The sequence below is a fragment of the Cornus florida genome, unplaced genomic scaffold (assembly GCF_030987335.1).
Source record: "Cornus florida cultivar Cherokee Brave unplaced genomic scaffold, ASM3098733v1 CherokeeBrave_3.0.0_Hap2_Chr01, whole genome shotgun sequence".
Taxonomy (NCBI): Eukaryota; Viridiplantae; Streptophyta; class Magnoliopsida; order Cornales; family Cornaceae; genus Cornus; species Cornus florida.
The window spans coordinates 95,297,970-95,308,123 of NW_026775571.1; the positions used below are offsets into that span (position 1 = coordinate 95,297,970).

At 36.4% G+C, this 10,154-nt stretch overlaps 1 pseudogene; it reads left to right on the top strand.

The window, feature by feature from the left end:
• The first annotated feature begins 7,510 nt into the window (after positions 1-7,510).
• Positions 7,511-8,460, top strand: LOC132278034 (probable BOI-related E3 ubiquitin-protein ligase 3; annotated as a pseudogene).
• Positions 8,461-10,154: the final 1,694 nt, after the last annotated feature.

The window sequence follows — 10,154 nt, forward strand, 5'->3', positions numbered from 1 at the left end:
TGCATAAAATCGGTGTTCTTGCTGGAATATATGAGATCAGAATAACATCCGAGCGAACCCTCCAAGTTGGTCCAGCTATCATCGCCCGGTTTGCAGAAGGCAAGACTGTCGGAGCCGCTGTGGATGGCCATTATAGTGCAATCATTTCCGGGAGAAGATGAATCTGATGAATAAAAGGGGAGAGATGGGGGTGATGACATAACAAGCCTTCGTACATAAAAGTAATCAATGTCTTTGGGGTAAACGGCGAGCTCATCTGCGTCCTCCTCCTCGATATTCGTGATCTTGTAAAGTGAGATTAGGAATTGGGTGTTGAGAGAAGGGGAAGGGGAGAAGTGATCGGATTTGAAAAGGCGCGAGGCGAGAAAGGAGGGGAGGGTTTCGATGGAAGGGAGGGGAATGTAGGGGAAATGAGGAGAATCTATCAATGGGTTGTAGAGATAAGGATGGCAATTCTGAGGGTGGTTAAAGGCCAACCAGCCATGGGAAGACCCCACGCATGGAGCGGCTGTAGGCATAAGGAGTTCCCTCTGCCATGGTATACTACTAAGATTCTTCCGAACCCTAAATTGACTCTGTTCTGAAACACTGAAGAAATGAAAATAGTTATCACCGTCCTGGTGGCTTGAGTGATTTAGTTATGTTTTGTTATCATTGACGACAACCACCACCCCCGGTGGTAGCATAAGCAATGGAGGAGGAGGAGGGCTTACAGGTGGAGAAGAAAAGGTTGCAGCCTTTTTGAAGCATCCGCCTCCAAGAAACAAACCACCGCCACCGGTACTGAAGTTTTGAAATCTCGCCGGATTGAAACAATTGAACCATGTTCTTAGCAGATACCCGTGGCAATACAGCATCCGATCGCCAAAACTCCTCAAATTAGCCATTTCCCCCTCCCTCTCTCGTTACCACTCTATTCGAGACTTAGAACTGTAACTAACCTGAAACCCTACTTTATACTACCACATTGCTAGTTTTCAGCTTGACATATAAGGTCTTTCTCTAACATAATTTAAAAAATTAAAATTATACCGTTGCTATTTTTTTTTTAATAAATTATATTGTTGTTGTTGTTGTTGTAAAATTTTATAATGATTACACTATAAATAGTGCTAATGATTTATATTTATTATTTGATAGAGTGAAAAAATATTATTTATCTTCACTGGGGTATCACTTTTAGTACATAAAGTGGTATTTTTTTGTCATTAGGTACTACTTTTTGGATTGCACAAAAAAGTGGTACTTGATGTACAAAAAGTTGTACCTTTGTGAATGAAAGTGGTATCTCTATGTCCAAAATAAAAGTGGTATTTATGTGCGTAAAAATACTACCGCACTAAAGATAAATAATGTTTTTTTATGTTCACGTCAGCATTTTGGTCAACTTCATTTTTTCAAAACTATAAGATTATGACTCCACTAAATAATAAATATGGGTCATTAATACCATTTATATGTAATAATCCCATAATTTTATATGATTTTTTTTTCTTTTTCCTTGCCAACAAGCAAACATTACATAGAAACACAATACAAATCAGCCTTTGCCAACTCAATTACAAATAAAGGCACATAGGCAACAGAATTACCTTTTCGACCAATATGCGAGATGCACGCCTCCTTAAACCAACTTAGTGCTTCTTTGATATCAAAAGTCAAAGCTGAGAGCTCTTTCGAATGAGTCACAGCACCAAAAACTGCATCAACCACCAATTTTGCATCACATTCCACCCAAATACATTGAAACCCCACTGGCCCACCATAAAGCCCAACACATACACTGAGCGTTAGCACAAGCTGCGGATACAACAAAAAAATGATTTCAAAGTTACCACGTCACTTATAGACCCGACTGAATCCCTGAACACAACTCCACTACCTTTTACAAAACTAGGCATCAATATTACACTTGATCCAACCATCCTTCGGAGGCTTCCATAACTTCTTAGGTTGCAAAAATTGAAAACTAGTATCTAATCGTCCTCTCCGATTTTGAACCTCCATAAATTCTGGAAAGCAGGAACAAGCTATCGCTGCCACTTGCCAATGATCTTTTTTTCTCTACTCAAAATAAAAACAATTACGCTCTTTCCACAATGCCCAAGCACAAAAAGAAGCTAAGCCCATTCGTTTAACGCGCAGTTCTTTCGGCATCGATCCAGAAGCCAAACTCTTCCACCATTCCGCAAAGGATGGAACATTCACACCACAAAAATTCAAATGAATAGGAGAAAATTTTCAAACCTGAATCGCCAATGAGCACCTAAATAATATATGCACCACCGTTTCCTCCTCCATTCCACAACGAGGACATAACTCACGCTCCACAATTCCACGGATTTTTAGAGCATTGTTCGTTGAGAGCACTTCCCAACAACATTCCATAAAAAATGTTTAATTTTAGGTAGTGTGCAACAACCCCATATAAGAGACCATAGCTCAGCATCATGTTGATGAGAACCAGATTCTGCTTTGGATTGTGGCGAATAAATAAGGTCTTGAACCACCACATAGTAAGCTGATTTGAATGAAAAAATTTCAGAAGACCCATAGCCCCATATTGCTTTATCTTCTCCCCCATATTGACTAAAAGAACAGCTACGTATAGCTACCACTTCAGATGGTGAGAAAAGTAGTTCAAGAACCTAAAATTTCCATGTAGCATCTTCATGATTCAATAAATCAGCAACAACTATCACCCATATATTGTTCCATATATCTATAGACTTCCCATCACCAATTGACCACTGCAAGCCTCGCTGAACAATTTTTTGGACTGACCAAATGCTTCTCCATGCCCACGACGGATTAAATCCAAGTCCCTCATCACGATAAGCACAATGAGGAAAATATTTTGCCTTAAAACAACTTGAAAGCAAGACCAGCCCGACCAACATGAAAATTCTAAGCTTGTTTCGCTAACAATGCATCATTAAAGGCTTCAAGGTTTCGAAATCCCAGACCACCATTTCTTTTACCATAACAAAGTGAGTCCCAGGAATTCCAATTAACAACTCGCGATCCTACTTTTCCCCACCAGAAGGCTTGAAACTTCTTCGTTAATTCCAAGAACAAGGATTTTGTGAGCTTAAAACAAGACATCACATAGGTAGGGATGGCACAGAACACCGCCTTAATTAGAATATCTTTCCTACCAACTGATAGACAACTCTTTTTCCAATGAAGCTAACTTGTCTTGCACCTTCTCAAGGACAAAATTAAATAAATCTCTTTTGGATCGCCCCACAAAAGCAGGAAGCCCAAGTACAAGATTGCAGCCAACACCTCTCTCAAATCCCAAAGAGCATTTTTAGAGAAAAACACTGAAGATTTTGTAAAATTAACCTGTTGCCCAGATGTTCATTCATAATTATTGAGAATTCTCTTCACTAATCTGACTTCCTCCGCCTTGGCTCGACAAAAAATAATAGAATCGTCAGCGAAAAAAAGATGCGAGATGGAAGGAGCTCCTCTGCAAATTTTTACACCTGTCAAAAGTTGGGCTTGCACTACTCTTTGCAAGGCTAACGATAGAGCCTAGGAACAGATAATGAAAAGATAAGGTGAAAGGGAATCCCCTTGACGCAGTCCTCTTGTTGATTTAAAAACCCCACTGGCTTACCATTTACCACCACCGAAAAAGAAACTGTAGAAACACAAGCCATGATGAGCTTAACCCAGTGAGAGTTCAAACCCAATTTTAGGAGCATAGCTCGCAAGAACGACCACTAAACCCAATCATAGGCATTGCTCATATCCAATTTGCAGGCCATGAATTCCTTTTTGCCTGCCCTTTTATTTTTTAGGTAGTGCAATATCTCATGTGTAACAAGAATATTATTGGATATATTTCGTCTTGTAACAAAAGCACATTGGGAGTCGCTAATAATAACATTAACGATCCTTTTAAGTCTGTTAGCCGGCACTTTAGAAATAATTTTATAGGCCAAATTACAAAGAGAAATAGGCCGAAAATGAGAAACCATAGTTGGATTTGCAATTTTTGTATTAAAGGCAATATTAATATGATTTAGATTTAAAAGCATAAAACTCGAATGCATAAAACTTTTAACAGCAGCAATTACATCATTTTTAACAACCTTCCAAATTTTTTGATAAAACAACGGAGTCATACCGTCTGGCCTTGGAGCTTTGAGCGGAGCCATACTAAACACAGCATGATGAATTTCATCTTCAGATGGAGGAACCAACAACTCATCATTCATTTCCGGTGAGACTTTACAAGGAACAAGCTATAGAAATTGGTCCACATCTGATGGATCTTGGGACTGAAAAAGATTTCGAAAGTAGTCCAAAAAAATATTTTGCACCTGAGATTCCCCTTCTTGCAAAACCCCCTCCAGGTCTTCCACCCCTGCAATAAAATTCATTGCCCTTCTTCTAATTGTGGATGCATGGAAAAATTTGGTATTTTTATCACCTAATTGCAACCACTGATTTCTAGATTTTTGCTTCCAAAATAATTCCCCCTCCAACCAGTAATCACGAAAGTTTTGCTCAGCTTGCACCACTGATTTTTAGATTTTATATGATTAGCTTGTGTAATTTCTTACTTCTTGCTTTGGTTCACTTTCTCCAAATTGTCTAGTTATTTGAAAAGATACGTTGATCTCAACATTGCTGCTGATAAGTCAAAGAATGGGACATATTTGAGAATAAGGTGGCTGTAATTTTGAGAAATCAATCATAAACATTCAAACACTTGCACTCAAAATGAACCAAAAATTGGGACAGAATGGCCATAATAATTACAATACTGAAACGGAAATTGCTGAATATATGAATCCTCATATTAATGCATCATATGATCCTACTTCTTGGGTCATCAACAAATCAACTTGGAAAACAACACAAAACTGGAATGACCGTAACACACACACACACACACACAAAGATCACAGAAAATCATCCTATATTTTCTAAAATGGTCCACTATATATGACCAAAAATTTTTAGTCTGAAAGGGGGGACGTATTGACAACATTTTTAGTTTGGTCATCCCACCAATACCATAGAGGATTGGGAGGTTTTATTTGTTAAAAAATAATAAATTGTTACGTATAACAAATGTGAAATTCAATCAGGATATTAAATCGGGCCATATTGAACATGATTAAATATATATATAAAACAAAAATTAAAAATCCAACACCCATGCGGGTTGCAAGATTTTATCATTTGACTTCCCACAAATTTTAAAAAACCTGTCTCTGTGGTTAAATGCACAGTATATACTTATGAATTGAGAGAGCTCTCTCAATAGCTTTACTCAAAAGTAATAATAAAAAAGTCTAAGTACAAATTAGTTAGTACCAAAATTTAGAGCATCTACAACTGTTGTATATATAATTTTATTATTATTATTATTATTATTATTTTTGGTAAATCTAATGGGTAAATTTACACAAAAATTTTGGATCATTTAATTTTAGTTCCAATAATTGTTTTATACTTTTTGTGTAAATATACATCCTCAATAACAACCAGCCAGTGTCATGCCAGGATCCACATAACTTTCACAAACCTACTTAATATATGGTTGATTCGTTACGAGAAAGAGGGACTAAGGGAGAGGAAAGGAAATATGTTGTTGTTGCTATGTAAAAAGATTGTGTAAAATACACAATAATTTTACGCATTGGTGATGTTACAGTGTATTTTTTTATTTATTTTATAAGTATAGACTGCTGGAGATAATATTCATAATAATAATAATAAATTACAAATTATAAGTAGCAATATATATTTTACTAAAAAAATATATTTTAATATAGAAGCTCTTATCACATCATATACTATTGTATTACTTACCTAACCCTCAATTTCATGCTATAGCATGTCTGTACTACCAATGTATTACTTCCCCAACCCTCAATTTCATGCCCATATATGTGTGTGTATGTACTATTCTATTAATTATATATTTTTCATTTCGTCTAAATTCTAACGAGGAATAAACTTTGTCCCATAGGTGCATCTAATAAGTACTATATTAATTGTCAACTCCAAAAATTTTGACTAACAATTTTTGTGAATTAAAGTTATTGAAATAGACCTCTAGAATGGAATATAGGTAATATATAAGTATATTAAAGGAATATGACTAAAAATAATATCAAATGATTCAAAAATAAAAGGTAACAGTGAGTTAAAGTTTTTCAAATTGACAACTATTATGAGACGAAAGTAATAACATTGTTGGTGATATATGTGACTCTCAACAAAGCAAGCCCAAATCCTCCCTAGTCCATCTCAACAAACCCATTTTTTTACATTTAACCCAGGTGAAAAAAAATTCATGCAGCTTCATAAAGGGACAACACCAAACAGCACCAGGAATATATACGATGGCAAGATGTAACTAGAAAGATAACGGGGTAAGTGCAAAAAATACCTATGTATTTTTAAAAATATGCAAATAACACCCTTGTTATTCAAAATTGACCCCTCTAATTTTAAAAAGTTGCAAATAAAGACTTCTGACCAATATTTTTGACATGTGTTGTGCATGTGAGCAAATGTTGACCTGTAAGACCAAAAATACCCTTTTGCACTACCCAAAATGCCCAAAGGGAATATTTGCACACTTTTAAAAGTACAGAGAATTTTTTTATAAATAATTAAATAATTTTGAATTTTTGTTATTCTCTCCGCTCTAACGGTTCTCTCTCTCTCTCTCTAAATAATTAATTTAAAAATAATTAATTTTATTTTCTCACTCCTCTCTAACTGTTCTCTCTCTAAATAATTAATTTCTAAATAAATAACCTCCTATCTAACAGCTCTTTTTATTTTCTAAATTTTTTTTTGATTCTATCTCTTCTTATTGTGTCAAAGCACAAAGTTTGAAAAAGCTCCTCTGAGATGGAGAGAAAAAAGGGGAGGCAGTGTGCGACGTTGTACGCATGCAGATTTTGTGACAAAGCTCTCGGATCAGAGATTTCACATAGAGATGTTGGAGGAGAAATTGGTTCATTCAATATTGGGGCGTGAAATAGTCAGAAGTTCTAGAGAGAGAAACACAAGTCTCTCTCTAAAATAATAATAATCAAACTTCATAAAATAGCATTACTTAACTATTTTTATAAATAAATTATAATTATTATGTACGTTTAATAAATTAAATAAAAACAACCTTGGATCAGTTTTCACCACCCACGGGCTGTTCCTTTGACATTACTCTCTTTCAGTTAGACCACAAACCAAAGCAACAAAGAAGGCAAAGGTTATGTCATTAAAGAGAGGAGTTTAGAGAGAGAAAGAGAGGAAGTTTTAGAGAGAGAGATCATGCGTCTCTTCTGATAAGAGCCTTCTACTTCTACACCTATCCCATTTCTCATCCATTTAGGAGAGAAGCTTGCTTTTTGCTCTCTTTCTGTTATTCATTTGATTTCTTGGGTTTTGTAGGAGTTAGAGATGGCTGTTCAGGCACAGTTGTATTCTGAAAATCTGGGTTGGCTTACGAGCTCTGTTTTGGGGATTGAAGATGGAACTAATTTCAATTTTCAAGAACACCCACAACAGCAAGTGTTTCAATCTACTGGTTTCAATAGTAATAATAATAATCAAGGGGCTTCTTGTTCATCGAGTGTTGATCATAACTATCCAACAATGGAGTTTTCTGTCTTTGGCTGCCGAGCTCGAGAAGCAGAGGCAAGAAATCGACTTGATTCTTCGTCTACAGGTCAGATTCGAACAAAATCCCAAATGGGTTTTCATAATATAGATTCATATTTCCACACCCATGTTTGATTTTGGATTTATATAATGATTCCATTTCTGGTTTTTCTTGATTTGTGATGAACACAGTGAAACAGAGTGAGAGACTGAGGACTACCCTTCTGGAAGAAACAAGGCAACAAACTGGGTTTTGCTGAAGCGATACGAAGCGAAAACGATGGGTTTGATGTGGGTGAAAGGGGAAGACTTGGTGACTGCGAGGAAGAGGACAATGGAGCTCGAGTGCTTGAGAAGGCAGAAGCTGGAGATGGAAGTGTGGCAGAGAATCGCAAAAGAGAACGAAGCGACGGTCACGAATCTCAATAAAGCTCTCCAACAAACTAGAGAGAGAGTCTCTCTCTCCTCCCCAGATGCGGAGTCGTTCTGTGATTCATCTAATTACAGAGTAGTAAACAATGAGGCAGAACAGAGCAAAACAATGGCGTGTAGGCTCTGCAATGCTCGGAGCTCGTGCATTGTGTTTCATTACCCAAAACGACATAGTTTAGGTTAATGTTTATTTGTGTAATTTCAACTTCTTCAATTTTTTTTATTATTATTGAATAAAGATTATTGGGGGTATTTTCATATTTTTACCTACCCCTCTGACAAAAAGTCCTTATTTGTAATTTTTTGAAACTAGAGGAGTGACGTTTGAACAGTAGAGGTGTTATTTGCACATTTTTTAAAATACAGGGTATTTTTTTGCACTTGACCCGAAAGATAACATATAAAAACAAAAGATGGTAATTGTGCTATGTTAATTTTGTCACATTAGTCTTCTTATAGTGCAAAAAATAAAATAAAAAATAGCATTATTAATTATTCTCATGAATATAACTTATAGGATCATGAATATAACTTATAGGATCAGAATACTTACATAAAACTAATAAGGATAAATTACATGGACACTCTTGAGATTAGGGTATATATTAGTTAGATAAAGATTTTGGTTTTAACTTTCACTTACACCCTAATTTATTTTTTGGTCTCTAACACGTGCAATTTGACCCTTTTACCCTCAAATTTTTAATACAAAATATATGTCATCTTAAATGACAAAAAAGACCCATATGTGTGTATACATATATGTGTGTGTGTGCACACACACATATACACACGGTTTGTAAATGTCAAAATCTTCATCACCGCCGACAACCACCGCTGGTCGCGGTGCTTGAACCATCTAATCTCGTCTTCGATTTTCATTTTCAGCCCCATCATTGCAACTTCACACATCAAAAAAACACCAACCACAAACTCACTTTCATACCCGTCTCCGCAACTTCACACACACACACACACACAAAAAAAAAATAAAAAAAAAACCAAAAAACAAAACATTTTGTATGTATATTTTATATATGACAGAGGTGGTCCTCGTCAACAACCTCATACCCCTTGCCGAAGTCCAATCTTTAATTTAAAATTTGAGAACCATCATAATATTGACATACCCTCATCTTCTCGGTGGTGGTAATCGGCAAGGAAATAGCGGCAACGGCGTTTTGGACAATGGTGGTTGTGATGGTGGCAATGATTGGTGATGAATTGGGATTAGGATTGTGTGTGTGATTTTGGAGCTGATTTGCGACGAGAATGAATTCGCAGGTCAGCGATGCGCTGTGTGCCTCGCGTCGGTGATTGACGCCTCGCAAATACTGTTGCCGCGGACGTCTCGACGAAGCTAGAAAGCTCAAGATCTCTGACTTCGACCTTCTCCGCCCTGCCAGATCAGCTTGGTTGCGCCCCTGCTCCTCCGCCAGAACCATTCGACGGAGCTTGGTTCGTCACCGGCACCAGAGCCCTCTGCTTCATCGACTTCTTCACCGCCCTCAATGTTTTCGACAAGCTTTACCACTACCAATCTGGTGCCGTATGAGGTTATTGATGATGGATATTCAAGGCCAAACTATCATCGATTTGGCCGACCCTTGTTTGGCTCCCCTGTTTGGCTGTTTTGTATGTGTGTATATATCTATATATGTGTGTGTATATATATATATATATATATGTTTGGCTGTTTTATATATCTATATAAATATATATGTGTGTAATTTTGAGAAGTTGGGTTTTGTGTGGTGGTGGTGGTCTGGTGCTTTGTCAAGTTAAATTGGGGATGATGATAGTATGAGGAGGAAGAAGAGGAGGTTAGGATAGTTTGGTCATAAAAATAGTCAATGGGAGGTCAAAGGTTAGCATAATCATTTAACATCTCAAAAGTATGATCCTACCAAAAATAGACATTTGGGATGTAAGTGAAATGTTAAATCACTAATTTAAGTATAAGTGAAATTTAAAATCAAAATGTTAATCTAACTTTAAAATGATCTAATTTCAGATGTCTAAGTGTAATTTATCCTACTAATAATGGTCCGTTGATATGCAAGTATTACTTTTCAGTTGAA